Source organism: Hevea brasiliensis, chromosome 1 (genome assembly GCF_030052815.1).
Source record: "Hevea brasiliensis isolate MT/VB/25A 57/8 chromosome 1, ASM3005281v1, whole genome shotgun sequence".
Lineage (NCBI taxonomy): Eukaryota > Viridiplantae > Streptophyta > Magnoliopsida > Malpighiales > Euphorbiaceae > Hevea > Hevea brasiliensis.
Window position 1 is genome coordinate 48039384 of NC_079493.1, and position 18521 is coordinate 48057904.

The following is an 18521-nucleotide window of genomic DNA, read 5'->3' on the forward strand; positions in this document are numbered from 1 at the left end:
ATTATGCTACACTGTGATTTTAATAGCCTATGGCTATATGGATTATGTTATTATACTTGGCTTATTTCCTTACTGATTAATTATATGGCTTTTAGCCACACTGTTTACACACCGGGAGATACTTTGTGATCGATGGTGTGACGGCCCGAGGTACTAGGTACCCAATGTTAGTATATCCATTTATCCAGTTTGGTCAGTGTATAGGCTACATGGGCAATCAATTAAAATATTATTCAATTCAGGCAGTTAAGTTAAGTTAAGTAAAATGAAATTTCAGTACCATTAAGTTAAGTATTGAATGAAATGAGTAAAAGAACTCATCAATAAAAATATAACAAAAATACAATTTGCAGAACCATAGAGACTTAAAGTACAATATAGTTAGAATAATCTGTATGCTGAGTATATTTACTGAAAGGTTATAACTTAGTACTTCTAAAGAAGATCAAACTAGTTTATAAGATAGTTGATACTAGAAATATCATACCAAAATTAAATTGATTCCTGAGTATCCGAATTATGATTTATTTCTTTCTTTATTTGTATATATTATTTCTTATTATATTATTGCACCACTAAGCAGAAATGCTTAGCGTGATGGAATTGTTTCCTCATGCAGTCGAAGGTAAAACCGATGGTATCATTGAGATTTTGGAGTCGGATCTGCAGAAGTGTCAAAAAAGTTCAAGATTGTCACCTCCTCAGCAATGCATGTAGATAGGGCTCATTTTAAGCATGTTTTCTAATATGCACTTTATAATTACTGCTTATATTGTAATGTGAATTAGTAACTGTAATTTCATTTGTATATCCAGTACTTGATAAATTTATGTACTTAATTGGCAAATTATATAAGTTAGTGAAATATAAGAATTCTGATATTTGAGTTAATTATCTAATCATAATGATTCTGAATGAGATTGAATTTGAGAAATTTTGGAGACTGAATATGAGTTTGAGAAACTGATGAGAATGCTTTGAGATAATCTGAGTAATGAATTTGAGCATATATTGAAATTGTTTTTGGCAGGTTTAGAAGAACTGTTAGTCCAAATTACAGCCGGCACTCTGCCGTATTATCATTAAAATTTTTGAATTTTCTAAATTAGTCAGATTTTGATAAACAGTAAAAATAGCCTAAACCTCAGATAAAGTTTGTGAACAAGTAAATTAAGAACTATAATGAAATCAGATAAGATCAGGTGCTCCGGCACTCCGTGTGATACACTTTGCTCGGCTACACTGCAGATGGGTGAGGGGTGTTACAGCTTTTTTTTTCATGAAGAAACCATGCCCAAAATCTATCCAGAACTTGACCAAATTATGGTCCCAATCTGAATGACCAAATGATGAACCCAGAAAAATGGCCAAATGAACAGTACACATTCATTTGGCCATAACTCCCTCTAGACAGGTCCAAATGACTTGAATTTTACACCATTGGAAAGCTTAGATATAGGACTACAACTTTCATGAAGACACATAGCCTAGAAATGCCTTAAACCAAACCAAATTGTTGGCCCAAGTTAGGTAACAAAACTGTCCAGAACCATATTGCCTATAAATTGCTAGATATAGGCTTACTTGACAAGTTTTGGCAAAGGGGCCATAGCTTGATCTATAGAAATCTAAATGCAATGAAATCAATGGAAAAATTTCTACAAGACATCAATCTACAATATTGGTATTTTGACCAAAACTTAAAAAATCAAGGAAACTAGGTCAATTGGCTAGGTCAATTTAGTATGCAAATTCTAGAAATTGCCTAAGTGACCACTTGACTCCAGAAAGACCTTTTAGTCATATCTCCCACTAGGAAACTCCGATTGAGATGAGCCATATTGTTCTGGAAACCTGAGAAATAGAGCTCCAACTTTGTTTTAGACACTTTCCTCAAATTATAAATGTAAGAATCCCAAAAGTCGAGTCAAAGCCACTAACCTGAACTGGAATCTTGTTGGCACAGGGTACTAGAGTCTAGGCCAATGATTTGGCAATAAAGTAATTCTACAAATTTTGAAAAATTGCAATCTAAAATTCTACGTGACCATATGACATAGGGAAACAAATTATATGAAGAACACTAGGCCTAAAAGTGGCTGCAACATATTCAATTAAATTGGTAAAAAGTAACTCCAAAATCTGCCTAGTTAAGGATTTAGAATTAGGAAATGAACCAGTTATGGTTATTTGACCATAACTTGAGTTCTAGAAATCCAAATGTCACACCCTTCTCCTCGTAAGATGTAATATGCTCCCGTAGTACACCTAATGAATTACCATACTTCGCCTACCGATAACCCATTAAATATACTAAAAGGGATTTTAAAACAATTTTCGTTCATTTTTAAATTGGTGGGTAAAATTTTTTTCAGATATTAAAAAAGAAACCTTTATTTAATGTCCAAACATAAAACAAATTTTTAGATATTTAAAATCTCCGTAATTTTTATAAAAATTTTGGCAGAGTGCCGTCTGTATTTTGAAAAAAATAATTCTTCAAAACCTGAAAATAAAGACACTCCCAATATATTTTTCAATCACAACTCCATTATTCAATCTCATTTCACTATCAGCATAAGCAACTCAGTACACTGTTTAATTTAAATCAAACATTGAAACACCTCATTAAGGTAACAAAATTAATATTTACATTCATGGGATCATTAAAAATTTAGTAGTACAAAACTTTACAAATACATAAAATCTCAAGATAACCTTACAATAATTTGTATTTGATTATAATCCAAAAATATATTACAAAAGAGTTGGTATAACTGCTCAAAGGAAACTTTATACATAAAATTACAGAATTACATCAAAATCTAAAGTACAAGGGTATACCTATGATATACCCGAAGATAGTCTCACTATGCCTTTCAATAATCTTGCTCAACTGTTTTATATTTTCTTTCACCTGCGATAGCATACACAGCTATCGCTGAGTGGTGAACTCAGTGGTGCACAAACTAATAATTTAAAACTTAATACAAGTTATGCTTGACAATTCATAATAAATAAAAATTTAAAATTTCTAAATTCTTCAAAATTCATAACATTCAGAAATCAATATATTCATTCATGCAAATTATTCATTTGTATAACATTTTGATCAAATAGTAATTATTTATCTACATTTCTTTTAAATCTCGAAATAATACAAAAATATTTTGAATCACTGACAAATTATTTATTTCAACCACAATTTATCAAACTATGCATAATTTAAAGGGCGTTGCCAACAATTTGCACAGTTGAACCCATGACCCGAAATTCAAATAGATGTCGTATTGTACACCATGACATTTCAAACTCTCCAAATAACTGAGGCTAAAAGGAAGGAACAAAGACTAGCTAGTATATATGAGTACTCATTCAAACTCTTCCCTAACTGGCAAGCCAGAGAGGAAGGAACTCACCCCATCTAGTGGAGGAGATATCTCACTAGACAAGCTAATGAGAATTCACAACATATATTGCCATGTCAACTATGGTTTCAAATCATATTCAAAACAATTTCTATTTACAAAGTGTTTACAAACCATTAACATATTGAATCATCATAAATTCATGCTCAAGGTTGGCAACACATCAAACTTAAAATTTACAATCCTCAAAACCATGCAATAAATCCTTAAATGCATAAGGAACTTTACATTTAATTTATGCAATTTCATTCAACAAATTAAAATCCTCAACACAACAAAATTATAAATCATAAAATAAAAGTAACAAAATAGTTAGTTATGCACTAACCTCTTATCTAGAGTTGTCTTGGTTCCATTCCTCCTCCTTCTTTGGAGGGCTCCTTTCCCACTAAAACACATAAATAGAGTATTTTAATATCTATTCAATTCATTTCTAATAAATAAATTCAATAACTAAATTTTGTACACTTAATTTATCCCACAAAATTGAGTATTTTTACTTACTATAATTGTGGCTACTATTCATTTGACCATTTGGTCAAAATATTGACTTTTTCTTACTAATTAGACATGCTAATTCTAATTACACCCACATACCACATTTTGAGTCATATTTTTTTTGGCATTGATTGCCAAATTCAATTCAAAGCCTATTAGGGTTAAATCTCAAAATTTCAGTTTTGGTTTAATTGATTATACTGTTCCATTGGTCCATCTACAGTAGAACGTTGCCCAACTTTCCTTTATCAAAGTTGTTCCTTACTGTCTTAGCTTTAATTCTCTTTTTGAATCACTCTGTTTGGAGTTTTGTAGCCCAAGATATGGCCATTTTCCTAAGGCTGGCCGAATTAGTCTAACCTAGATTTTTTGGGCACCAACTTGTTTCTGGCAGTTTTAGGTCACTAGATTTGGGTGGTTAAATGACTTGGTTAAGAGCACAATTTGGGTTTATGTTCTTCATGAATGTTGTAGGGCTATGTCTCCAATTTATATTGGTAAAATTTCAGGTCATTTGGACCTACCTAGCCCAAGTTATGGTCAAATGAACAAACACTGTTCATTTGGTCATTTTTGTACAGGGCAGTGTGCCCAATTCCGGATTTGGCTAATTTGTTCACTATGTTATGGTCACTTTCTGGGCATGATTCCTGAATGAAAAATGTGCCATTTTGTGTCTAGTTTCATTCCCAATTGGCCTCACACTAATTGGGTTGGTAAATTTTCAGTTTTGGTCCCTGAAATTGACCTTGGTCATGCTGCTTGCAGAATGACCATAAGCAATCCAAATTTAAACCTAATTCTAACACTTCCTACACACCACAATCGGTCATAAATGACCATTTTTAACCTCAAACAAGGTCAAACACATCATTTGGCCAATTCTCACATTTTTCTCTCCCAAACCCTAGGTGCCAAAACCCTAATTCTTCAATAGCTTCAAATCATGAACTCAAAGTGTATAAACATTATCTACACTCTCAATCAAACTTGCCTACATATTTAATTGCATCCAAACCCATCAAATCCTATTCATCTCTAACATGGAAAAATTTCATGGATTGCTATACATGCATGATTTTTTTTTTCATTTGTTTCTACAATAATTCATCCACATGAACTCAACTTCAAGCATTTATACTAAAGAAAGAAATTTGATTAACTTACCTCAAATTATGAATTTTCTACTTCATCAAATCTCCTTCCTTTCCTCTTCTTTCACTTTCAACTATCAACCCAAGATGAAATTTCAATATTTAATGTTAAGGATTATGAAGATCATGAAGGAAAGTAAGGTTTTGGTGAGCTTTTAAGGTATGTTAATGAAGGAAAAATGAGAGAGTTAGAGAGAGGAGATGGGTGGCACTTTAGGAAGATGAAGACCAAAATGAATTTTTTTTCTTTTCTTTTTTGTTATTTTATGTCTTATTTAACAAGAATTGACTTGGTCAATTATGTAGGGAAAAATCAAAATTACTTTTAACATCATGATGATGTCATCAAATGATGTAATAAACTTTTTCTTCTTTTTTTTTATTTTTTTTTTCTTTTCTTCATTCTTTTTTAATTTAATTCTACATTCTGAAATTTTTGTTTCACCAATTTTATTGCACAGTTAGGTCAGGTGTCAGGTCTAGGGGTAAATTGACCAAATTGCCCCTCGCTGGTTCAATCCAGTTTGCAAATTATTCGATATTTCTTCTGGATCCCTGACCTAATTATTTGACTTGCTTAACAATTTTTTTCTATGATTTTCTTTTTTCCACTGTGTTCACAATAGTTTTAAGGACCACGGCGTCACATTTTACGGTTTGAAATTCAAGTTTAAATCAACCTCGTAGTCCTTCCCGATAAGGTTATCCATCGCTGTGACTCTCGGCTCATTTAACTTCTTATGTTATGTTTTTCTTATTTATACTTAACTAATTGAAAATTACTAATTATTTGTGTTTAGAGTTTATCTAGTTGTCTTAGATGTGGTTCAATCCCCTTAATTATTCGGACCGACACCCGTCATCGGAACAGTGAAATATACCAGGCTATGCAAATAAGGGTGTTACACCAAATGAGATGATTTAAAAAGGGAAAATAACACAAGATATAGAGGAACAACATCTATGAAGGAAGTATGGCCAAACAGTGGCCAAAAATTGATTAAATTGATAGGTAAAATTAAGACATTAAAACTGAAACTAAAGAAAAGTTCACAAGATAAATTATTTTATGGTAGGGTGTTAACCCTAATATGTTATTAAACACTAAATTACATGAAATAGGTATGTGGGATCCACTTTCCCACTACAAAGTGATATGAAATTTCTAAAAAGTAATTGATAATACTTAATTGCCCGAAGTAAACCTAGGCTTATGTATATAATTTGGATCGATTAGTATACCAATTAGGGACTACAGATAGCAGTATTGCCTACATGAATAATTATTGATCAACAAAATATGTCTGATATGATTGTTCTATAAGCTATATGCATGCCCGTTGGCCATTGAGCCTAATTTCATTTCTGGCTTTGAAGCCTGCCCGTTGGCCTTGTGCCAGACATGACAGTTGCATACAAGGTGGACATATGGTTGTCTAACTAGCATACTCCCGTGTATCCAGCCTTTATAGTCAGTTATAGGTTACTTAGGCACTGATATGTTTTTAAAGAGACTAAAAATGAAATAAATATACAGATAAGATCCTGATAAATAAATTGATCCCAAAGTCAAACAAATCTATAAAGACTTAGAATTAATGAAATTAGCATATAATTATTATTTTTAATTATTCAATTACTTTTCTTTTAAGGTTATGCACCACTAAGCAATTCGCTTATGTTAGTAGTATGCCCTAGAGCATATCATTTAGTATGTATCTTGTACATATTTTTAATAATAAAAGGCATTTTCACTTTTCCGTTTACATAATATATTTATGTGTAATAGAAAAGGTCCATTGATATTTTGTTAGAAATATTATTCTTAAGTTGTTAAGAATATGAGTGACAATATTTCTAGCACAAAGTATCATAAATAGGTTCACAATCGAGGATACTTCATAATAAGGACATGACTTATCCAGAAAGATTGTATTCATGTTTGTTCCCAAGTTATTTATATGAGATATAAATAAGATGGAATGGTGAGTCTCATGCCATATAACAAACATGATAGGCACTTATAAATGATAAGTAGGCCGAACCAGTGACACTTATGACAAGCACATGGAGTTTACTCTTGTCAATGTTTTGTCATAAATCATATCAGTGCATATAATCTTTAGACCTGAGATAGCACAATTATCTTGTATATAGGTAGTTTGAGTTTGATACTGCTTTCATACTTGTACTAAGTATGGGTATATGGGCATGTGTTGGCTCATGCTAGTTATATATGGAGGTAGGTGTTGATCAAGATGGAATCTGTTCCTCTAAGTAAATAGAGATAAAATCCTATGTTCATTTAATTGTTCTTGATGTTTCAAGTTCCTGGCCAGGACAGATAGATTTATTCAGAAAAGAGTTTCTGATGAGAAAAATCTTTTAATCAAGAACTGGAATTAAAAGAGAACATAATATTCATAGCAAATGGAGTTTGACATAAACCATGACTCCAGCTTGAGTTGGGATTTTGTAACAGAGAGATTCTAGTGCATGATAACATATGATTATAGGTTCATTTAAGGTAAATCTTATTACTAATTGGGTGGCCATGGCATGCTATGCTAGGTGTTAACCATGGTCTATGAGGTTCATAAAATAATTTAGAGAAATCATTTATGGTAAGAAAGAGTTCTGATGATATTAAGAGTTGATATCATGTCTCATTGCCAATTAGTGATGAGCCTAGTAAGTCACACACATACACAAGTTATCACCTATTTAAATATGATTTAATTAATTAATTAAAGAGTTTAATTAATTAATAAAATAGATTTGGTTTGCAATTAAATTGCAAAGTCCCTAGCATGACTTGAAACCAAATCTAGATTATTGGATGTGTAGTATAAATTAAATTTATATTTAAAGTGTTTAAATATGAATTTAATTGATGAGAAATTAATTAATAGAGATTAATTAATTAATTTATATTTGATATAAATTAATTAGAAGAAGAAAATAATTATTTTGGGTTAAGAACTCAAAATTAAGACACAGGGGCATTTTGGTCATTTCACAGTGTGACACGTGGCACCATGAGATGGTGACACATGGCATAACACATAAGCTTGCCAAATGTTTTTTAATCATGTAAGATGATTAAAATCAAGATTAAATATAGGTTTGACACTCGGCACAATGTGATTGGGTCACTTAAACTAGAGCTAATCAAAATGTGACATGTGGCTAGGGTTTAATGTGTTAACCTAGCTATTTAAGTGTGGTTATGAAAAGAAAACATAACCAGCAGCCTCTCCTCTCATTTTTCACGCCACTTTGAGCCTCTCCAGCTATTTCTCTTCATCTCTCATCAATTCAAAGAGATTAGCCATCAATCTCTTGAATTAAGAACACTAGAAATTGTTTCTAGTATCCTGTTTACATCTCTAATCTCTTAAAAGGCAGAACTTGAATTTCTAATTAATAGAAAAGGCTTTAGAAGCTGTTCAAGGGCTGCCATAGGTGTTCTTGGTGTGGACAAGCTAGAGGGATAACATCTGGTGTCCTGAAGACGAATCTCAAAGGCGCAGACACGCTGCAGCACATCAAGAGGTTAGTGTAATCGTTCTTGATTTAATCTAGGGCTCTAAAATTAATCTGATTAATTTTAAAATCTTAAATGCAAATACAGATCCAAAAAACATATTAAAAGAGTTTTAATATGTTGTTTATCATTGAAATCAAATAGATAAAAATAAATCTTGCATGGTGCATGTGACCCTAGGTGAAAATTTTTTGAATTCAATGGTATAAACTTGTGTTTTTCACGCTTCCGCTCCTTCAATTGGTATCAGAGCCACTATATTTGCCATTTAGATTGTTGATTATATAATTTAATTGTGTGTTTGATCATGAGATCAAGAGATTCATTGCTGGTTGGATCATGAGGTGTGGCGGCACAAGTGTTGAAGCCACCATTGGTGGCGGCAACAATGGTTCCATGGGTGGTTCAAGGTTTGGCTTTTAATTCTGTAATTGTTGTATGATCTAAGGCCTATTCTTTGACTAATTAAAGTGTTTAATTAGTTGTTTTAATCACACAATTAAATTATGATTCAAATCAGAATTTTAAAAATTGTTTGAATGTGATTCAAATCTGAATTTTAAAAGTTGTTTGAATGTGATTCAAATCTGAATTTTTAAAGTTGTTTGAATCATATTTAAATCTGATTTTTTAAAATTGATTCAATAAAATTCAGATCTGATTTTTTAAAAAATATTTGAATGTGATTCAAATCTGATTTTTTAAAAAATATTTGAATGTGATTCAAATCTGAATTTTTGAAGTTGTTTGAATGTGATTCAAATCTGAATTTTTAAATTTGTTTGAATGAGATTCAAATCTGAATTTTTAAATTTATTTGAATCATATTCAAATCTGGATTTTTAAGTTGAATATGAGATATTCAATTTAATTTAAGTATGCATGTTTTATTTAATTGTTAAATAGTGATATGCATGATGGATGATCATGGACTATAAAAGACCAATGTGATTGGATTTATTTTTTTTTTTATGTTTCTTTGGGATTGTAAATTAATTAATTTATTTTAATTTATTTTGGGCATGTATTATTAAGTTAATAATATTTTGGGTTGTAATTTCATTTATTTAAGTTCTTGTAAATTCACCTTGGTATGCCAAGGATTACTATGTAATATTGGATTGCAAGAAGTTCAAGGAGGTCAAGAGCATTGGTGGGACCAGTGGGAGGAATTCAAGATCAAGTGTTGATTATGTACTCCTTCAGCAACTCTTGTAAAATGAATGAATGAAATGCACCTAGGAATGCCCTGATTCAATTCTTGGTGGCTCAGAATTGAATCCCTTGGAAAGTCCATGATCATACCATATTTACTGCTTATCCATGAATGCATGAGATGTATGGGAATGTATGCAATTATATGATATATGCATGCCAAATGGATAATGTGCAAAGTGAGACCTTAATAGTAATTAGGATGGCTATAAAATCTTCCAAACAAATGATTAAGTTGGAAATGGTATAATTAAAGTAATTATAACATAAGCCCTCCATTGGGGCAATTATTTTAAGAAATTTTAAATAGTTGCATGAGATGTAATTAATTTAAGAGATTTTCTTAAGAATAATTGTTAAGCATGAGATGTTGTAAATATGTAAATGGTTTGGTGGCCAATATTGGATGTACCTGAGGACATTAAAATTATTTGCATAATTACTAGCTCAATGGGATCAACTTAACTAATGCAAGATAAGTCAATAATGGATGTACCTGAGATTTTGAGCATTAGGGGCTAGGTAAAGGATTGAACCTCACATGAGATATGATGGGCAAGGAGTTGTTCACTTATAGTTTATTGTAATTCCAATAATGGATGTACCTGAGGATGATCAATAGAATTATAAGAATTCAATCACCCACTAGAAATCCATCCAACTAGGATTTCCGTTTTCTACTTTGGAAGTGTAGGATTCGCTAAGTTAGTGGGAGGACCAATTTGATTAAAAGACCATAATCATTTTGGTTAATTACATGATACATTTACTAATTAATCTGCTTATTTTCTGCAGTTAATTTTCTGATAAAAATGAGCACAAAACAACCACCACCATCCAATATCCTTGCAAGCATACTTGATCACAACAGGTTGACAGGACCTAATCATGCGATTGGCTAAGAAATTTGAAACTTGTCCTGAACCTTGAACATATAGGATATGTTCTAGATTCAAATGTTCCTGGTCCCTTACCTCCAGAGGCCACACAAGAGGAACATGAAACTTTGGACAAGTGGAAGGAGCATGATATGAGAGCTAAGTGTTACATGCTTGCTTCCATGAGTAATGAGTTACAGAAGCAACATGAGAACATGCAGAGTGCGAGTGAGATCCTCCTTCACCTACAAGAGTTGTATGGTGAGCACAGCAGGAATGCTAGGTATGAGATATCTAGACAGTTATTCCGTATGAGGATGTCTGAGGGACAGAATGTTGGGGATCATGTCCACAAGATGATTCGGCTAATTGAGCAGTTGGAACATCTTGACTTCAACATGGATTTCCAACTACAAACGGATTTGATCCTTTAGTCCCTTCCTGAGTCTTTTGGGAATTTTGTGACAAATTTCCATATGACTAAACAGGAATGCACCTTAGCTGAATTACTCAACATCTTTGGTTATTGCCCAAAAGAATATGCCGTGCAATAAAGGAAAAGAGGTAGCTTTGGTTGCATCTTCTTCACTGGAAAGTCCAACAAGAAGAAGGGCAATAAGAAAAAGAAACCTCGATTCTGGTCCTTCCAAGAAAATAGCAAAGCAGAAAAGGAAGACTAAAGTCGATGGAGGCAAAGGAAAGTGTTTCCACCGCCAAAAGGATGGGCCTTTGGAAAAGCAAGCGCCTGAGTATCTTGCTTCTCTGAAGGACAAGAAGGATACACCTTTGGAAGGTATGTCCAAATCTTGTTATATAGATTCTGATGAAACTCATAGTTCATCTGACTTGGGTTTTAGATCTGGTGCGGTTCTCACATTTCTAATGATATGCAGAACTAGCAAAGCGATGGCGACTTGCGTTCTCAAGATATTAGAGTCCGGATTGGCAATGGCTCAACTATTGAAGCTTTAGCCATAGGATCTAAATCTTTTTACATGTTAGGACATGTTTTGTGTTTGGATAATATTTTATATGTACCTTATGCTTTTACGAACATCATTTCTATATCTAGTTTGACTAGAAATGGCTATGAATTTCAGTTCACAGATGATGTTTGCAATATTTATTTTGGAAATAAATATGTTGGTTCGGGTTATATGAATGATGGTCTTTATTATTTGGATAATAATGACAAACACAAATTGAATGCAAGTGATCTAAAAGAATACAATGCCATGGTAAAAACCAACTCAAGTTCAAAATATATTTGGCACTTAAGGTTATGTCATGTTGCAGAAGATAGGATTGCAAAATTGGAGAAAATGGGGATTCTATCCTCATTGGGCTCTGAGCCTACTCCAACTTGTGAATCTTGCCTTCAAGGCAAAATGACTAGATCACCCTTTGTTGGACAAGGGCTAAGAGCTAAAAATATTTTGGAACTAATACATAGTGATGTATGTGGTCCGTTTAAAGAAATGGCTAGAGGGGGTTTTCATTATTTTATTACCTTTACTGATGATAAATCAAGGTTTGGGTATTTGTATATGATGAAATACAAACATGAATCCTTTGAAAAGTTTAAGGAATTTAAATCTGAAGTAGAAAATCAAACAGGAAAAAGTATTAAAGCTCTTCGATCAGATCGTGGAGGTGAATATTTGAGTACTGAATTTGATGAATACTTGAGAGAGCATGGCATTGTTTCTCAGCTGACTCCTCCAGGAACGCCACAGCTGAATGGTGTATCTGAAAGGAGAAATCGTACCTTATTGGATATGGTACGTAGTATGATGAGCTATACTGATATGCCAATCTTCTTTTGGGGATTTGCATTAGAATCAGCTTTATATATTCTGAATAGGATTCCATCAAAATCAGTTTCTTCCACACCTTATGAGATATGGCATGGAAGAAAACCAAGTCTTAAGCATGTTAAGATTTGGGGTTGTCCAGCTTATATCAAAAAGCTGAACATTGATAAATTGGAGACCAGATCAGAAAAAGGTCGATTTGTTGGATATCCAAAAGATAGTTTTGGATATTATTTTTATTTGCCTACTTCACAAAAGGTTGTAATAAGTAGAGATGCCACATTTCTTGAACAACAGTTTGTTCAAGAAGGAGGCAAAGGAAGGCAAATAGAGTTAGAATTGGAGAATTCTGACCAACCAATAGATCAGATGGATATAGATCCATCTAGTTAACCTATACCCATTGATGAAACATCTACAGCTGTTTCTCGTAGAACAACCAGGGTATCTCACCCACCAGTGAGATATGGTTTTCTTCATGAAGAAGAACAAGAGTTGTCTACTCATGAAGAAGTAGATCATGGAGATGATCCACTTACCTATGAAGAAGCTATATCAGATATAGACTCTTCAAAATAGATTGATGCTATGAAATCCGAGATTGATTCCATGTATAAGAATCAAGTTTAGGATCTTGTTGACCCACCTGAAGGTATTGTACCTATAGGGAACAAATGGGTTTTCAAGAAGAAAATTGGTTCTGATGGAAAGGTAGAGACCTATAAGGCAAGGCTAGTAGTGAAAGGGTTTCGCCAAAGGCAAGGAATAGACTATGAGGAGACTTTCTCGCCTGTTGCCATGCTTAAATCAATTAGGATTTTATTAGCAATAGCTGCATACTATGATTATCAGATTTGGCAGATGGATGTCAAAACAGCTTTTCTCAATGGATACATTGAAGAAAACATTTTCATGGAACAACCTAGAGGATTTGAATCCCAAGATGGTTCCAAGGTATGCAAGCTAAAGCGATCCATTTATGGGTTGAAACAAGCTTCGAGGAGTTGGAACATCCGTTTTGATGAAGCCATTAAATCTTTTGGTTTTATCAAAAATGAGGATGAGCCATGTGTATATAAGAAGGTTAGTGACAGTGCTATCACTTTCCTTGTTTTATATGTGGATGACATATTGTTGATGGGTAATGACACAGGTATGTTGACGACTATAAAGGTATGGTTGTCAAATACATTCTCCATGAAAGACTTAGGGGAGGCAACCTATATTCTTGGGATTCGCATCTATAGAGATAGAGCAAAAAGAATAATTGGTTTATCCCAAAGTCTATACTTGGAAAAGGTGTTAAAGAGGTTTAACATGCTTGATTCCAAGAGAGGATTGTTACCAGTGAGACATGGTATCCACCTTTCTAAAGAGATGTCTCCAAAGACACCTGAAGAAAGAGATAAGATGGCCAGGATTCCATATGCTTCGGCTATTGGAAGTTTAATGTATGCAATGTTGTGTACTAGGCGGATATCGCATATCTTTGTTAGTTTGACTAGCGGTATCAATCCAATCGAGTTTGGAACATCGATAGCTGTCAAGAATATCCTTAAGTACTTGAGAAGAACTAAGGATTTATTCTTGATTTATGGAGGTGGAGACTTGCAATTGGATGGTTATACTGATTCTGATTTCCAATCAGATATCGATGATAGAAAGTCTACCTCTGGATATGTGTTCATTTGTAATGGAGGTGCGATCGGTGAAAGAGTTCCAAAGCGAGCACGCATTGCAGATTCCACTCATCGAGGTCGAGTATATTCTTTGCATCGAATCTTTGCAAAAGAAGTCATTTGGATAAAGAAGTTCGTGATGTAACTTACAGAGTTCCTTCCATTGAGTCGGCGGTTCCACTACACTGTGACAATAATGGAGCGATCATCTGAGCTAAGGAACCAAGGTCTCACCAGAAATCCAAACACATAGAAAGGCGCTACCACATTATCAGAGAAATAGTTGGGCGAGGCGATGTAGCCATGCAGAAAATAGCATCAGCTGAAAATCCAGCTGATCCATTCACTAAGCCTATGTCACAGACTCAGTTAGACCGACATCTTGAGAAGATAGGTCTAAGATATTGTAATGAATGGCTCTAGTGCTAGTGGGAGATTGTTAGTAGTATGCCCTAGAGCATATCATTTAGTATGTATCTTGTACATATTTTTAATAATAAAAGGCATTTTCACTTTTCCGTTTACATAATATATTTATGTGTAATAGAAAAGGTCCATTGATATTTTGTTAGAAATATTATTCTTAAGTTGTTAAGAATATGAGTGACAATATTTCTAGCACAAAGTATCATAAATAGGTTCACAATCGAGGATACTTCATAATAAGGACATGACTTATCCAGAAAGATTGTATTCATGTTTGTTCCCAAGTTATTTATAGGAGATATAAATAAGATGGAATGGTGAGTCTCATGCAATATAACAAACATGATAGGAACTTATAAATGATAAGTAGGCCGAACCAGTGACACTTATGACAAGCACATGGAGTTTACTCTTGTCAATGTTTTGTCATAAATCATATCAGTGCATATAATCTTTAGACCTGAGATAGCACAGTTATCTTGTATATAGGTAGTTTGAGTTTGATATTGCTTTCATACTTGTACTATGTATGGGTATATGGGCATGTGTTGGCTCACCTAGTTATATATGGAGGTAGGTGTTGATCAAGATGGAATCTGTTCCTCTAAGTAAATAGAGATAAAATCCTATGTTCATTTAATTGTTCTTGATGTTTCAAGTTCTGGCAGACAGATAGATTTATTGAGAAAGAGTTTCTGATGAGAAAAATCTTTTAATCAAGAACTGGAATTAAAAGAGAACATAATATTCATAGCAAATGGAGTTTGACATAAACCATGACTCCAGCTTGAGTTGGGATTTTGTAACAGAGAGATTCTAGTGCATGATAACATATGATTATAGGTTCATTTAAGGTAAATCTTATTACTAATTGGGTGGCCATGGCATGCTATGCTAGGTGTTAACCATGGTCTATGAGGTTCATAAAATGATTTAGAGAAATCATTTATGGTAAGAAAGAGTTCTGATGATATTAAGAGTTGATATCATGTCTCATTGCCAATTAGTGATGAGCCTAGTAAGTCACACACATACACAAGTTATCACCTATTTAAATATGATTTAATTAATTAATTAAAGAGTTTAATTAATTAATTAAATAGATTTGGTTTGCAATTAAATTGCAAAGTCCCTAGCATGACTTGAAACCAAATCTAGATTATTGGATGTGTAGTATAAATTAAATTTATATTTAAAGTGTTTAAATATGAATTTAATTGATGAGAAATTAATTAATAGAGATTAATTAATTAATTTATATTTGATATAAATTAATTAGAAGAAGAAAATACTTATTTTGGGTTAAGAACTCAAAATTAAGACACAGGGGCATTTTGGTCATTTCACAGTGTGACACGTGGCACCATGAGATGGTGACACATGGCATAACACATAAGCTTGCCAAATGTTTTTTAATCATGTAAGATGATTAAAATCAAGATTAAATATAGGTTTGACACTTGGCACAATGTGATTGGGTCACTTAAACCTAGAGCTAATCAAAATGTGACATGTGGCTAGGGTTTAATGTGTTAACCTAGCTATTTAAGTGTGGTTATGAAAAGAAAACATAACCAGCAGCCTCTCCTCTCATTTGTCACGCCACTTTGAGCCTCTCCAGCTATTTCTCTTCATCTCTCATCAATTCAAAGAGATTAGCCATCAATCTCTTGAATTAAGAACACTAGAAATTGTTTCTAGTATCCTGTTTACATCTCTAATCTCTTAAAAGGCAGAACTTGAATTTCTAATTAATAAAAAAGGCTTTAGAAGCTGTTCAAGGGCTGCCATAGGTGTTCTTGGTGTGGACAAGCTAGAGGGAAAACATCCGTGTCTCAAGACGAATCTCAAAGCGCAGACATTGCAGCACATCAAGAGGTTAGTGTAATCGTTCTTGATTTAATCTAGGGCTCTAAAATTAATCTGATTAATTTTAAAATCTTAAATGGCAAATACAGATCCAAAAAAACATATTAAAAGAGTTTTAATATGTTGTTTATCATTGAAATCAAATAGATAAAAATAAATCTTGCATGGTGCATGTGACCCTAGGTGAAAATTTTTTGAATTCAATGGTATAAACTTGTGTTTTTCACGCTTCCGCTCCTTCAGCTTAGTGCGTTGGTTTTTCATCATGTAGGTACTGGAGATCAGACACAGCCAGAACAGCAGCTGCAACAGTAGTGCCCTGACAGAGATTTGATCAGATCTGATAATGTCTGCTAGTCACTTCAGTAGTATATTTTTTAGTAAGGCCCATGTTATTAGAATTTGCTTTATGTTTATTGTACATAAGTAGATATAGTGTAACTTATTTTGAACATTGTAAATAAATTGTAATTATATTTTGGATTGTAAATAAAGTTGTGAACTTTTTTATATAAACTTCCATATGAATGAATGAATTAAAAGTATATTTTCTTGAAATTGTATGAGCATAAATGATATGATATGACATATAGAAATATGAGATATGAAATTGTTTTTAACAGGTAAATATTGTAACCCGCTAGATGCTAATAAAACAGATGAGGCTCTACCCGGATTTTGAAGGCATGGAAGCATGGAATTTAGGGCATTAGAACATTGAAATTTAAAATTCAATCTAGGGTTACATTTATCATGCTTGATGAGTTATGTGCCTAATCAATTTCTAATGCCCAAAAGCATACCAAAACATATTTTAGCATACACTAAACATTCATTTGCCATTAAGAATTGAACTTTAGGAATTTAATTCATTAAACCCTAACTAAAAGAAGGGTTTTGAATACTAACCTTTAAGGTGTACAATCAATGAATCTCTCTTCCTTAGGATGCTCTTAGGACCACAATTGTAGTCCCTTTAGCTTGTTCACCATAAGCACAACAATGGCAGGCCCAATCTTAACTTCCCAAGCCTTGCCAACCACTTATAATTGGGGTTTTAAGCTTTAGTGAGGGTGTATGGGTGTATAGGGTACTAGAAACCTTTTCTAGCAATTTTAATTCAAAGGAAACAAATGTTTTCTTTTTCAATCAATTGAGAAATGAAGAGAGGAGAAGAAGCCCCAAGTTGCCATCCAAAATGGGAGAGAAGAAGAAGATCAATTCTCTTTTTTCCTTTTCCCTTATACACAAAAGTCAACACTCACTTACTCCCTTGCCACATGTCACCATAAGATCCAATTTTACTTTTATTTGACTTAAACTCATCAAGCCAAGTGTCAACCTCCAATTAAATCACAAAAAGGTGGTCTTCCATCATGGGAAGACAAGTGGCAAGCTTGTATGGTGCCATGTGTCACCATCTCATGGTGCCACATGTCACTATGTGAAAAGACCAATTTACCCTTACCTTTTAATTTGAGTTCTCAACTCAAGATTATAATTTCTCCTCTTCAAATTAATTTATATCAAATATAAATTAATTGATTAATTAATCTTCATTAATTAATTTCTCACAATTAAATTCATATTTAAATAATTTAAATATAAATTTAATTTATATTATACATTCAATAACCTAGATTTGCTTTCAAGTTATGCTAGGGACTTTGCAATCTTATTGCAAACCAAACATATTTAATTAATTAATTAAACTCTTTAATTAATCAATTAAATCACATTTTACTTGGTGATTAACTTGTGTAGATGTGTGACTTATTAGGCTCATTACTTATTGGCAATGAGAAATGATATTATCTCTTAATATTGTTAGAACTCTCTCTTACCGCAAATGATTTCTCTAAATCATTTCAGGCATCTCATAGACCATGGTTGATGTCACACCCTACCCCTCCGTAAGGCATAACATGATCCCGTAGTATACCTAATGAATTACCAACTTCGTCTACTGATAAACCATTAAATACACTACAAGGGATTTAAAGACTTTTCTTA